Here is a 627-nt window from a genome sequence, read left to right as displayed (position 1 = left end):
AGAGGGAGTATTTATGCTCGATAGTGGGTTCATGCCTCCATTAAATCTGGGACAGTGACGAGAAAGTTCTAAGGTTGTGGATGTCTTGTTGCCACTAGGGATAAAACATTGATGCTATGTCCGAGGATGTAGTTATTGATTACATTACGCACCATACTTAATGCAATTGTCTGTTGTTTTGCAACTTACTTGGAAGGGGTTCGGATGATAACCTCGAAGGTGGACTTTTAGGCATAGATGCATGCTCGGATAGCGGTCTATGTACTTTGTCGTAATGCCCAATTAAATCTCACAATATTCATCATATCATGTATGTGCATTGTTATGCCCTCTCTATTTGTCAATTGCCCGACTGTAATTTGTTCACCCAACATGCTATCTTATGGGAGAGACACCTCTAGTGAACCGTGGACCCCGGTCCATTCTTTTACATCGAATACAATCTATCGCAATACTTGTTCTACTCGTTTTCCGCAAACAATCATCATCCACACTATACATCTAATCCTTTGTTACAGCAAGCCGGTGAAATTGACAACCTCACTCGTTTCGTTGGGGCAAAGTACTTTGGTTGTGTTGTGTCTGTCACAGAGCTGAATTCCTCGGGTGTTAAACAAGACTACACTG

This window comes from Lolium rigidum, chromosome 3, assembly GCF_022539505.1.
Source record: "Lolium rigidum isolate FL_2022 chromosome 3, APGP_CSIRO_Lrig_0.1, whole genome shotgun sequence".
Lineage (NCBI taxonomy): Eukaryota > Viridiplantae > Streptophyta > Magnoliopsida > Poales > Poaceae > Lolium > Lolium rigidum.
The sequence above is the reverse complement of the archived record's forward strand: the minus strand, read 5'-3'. Positions refer to the sequence as shown.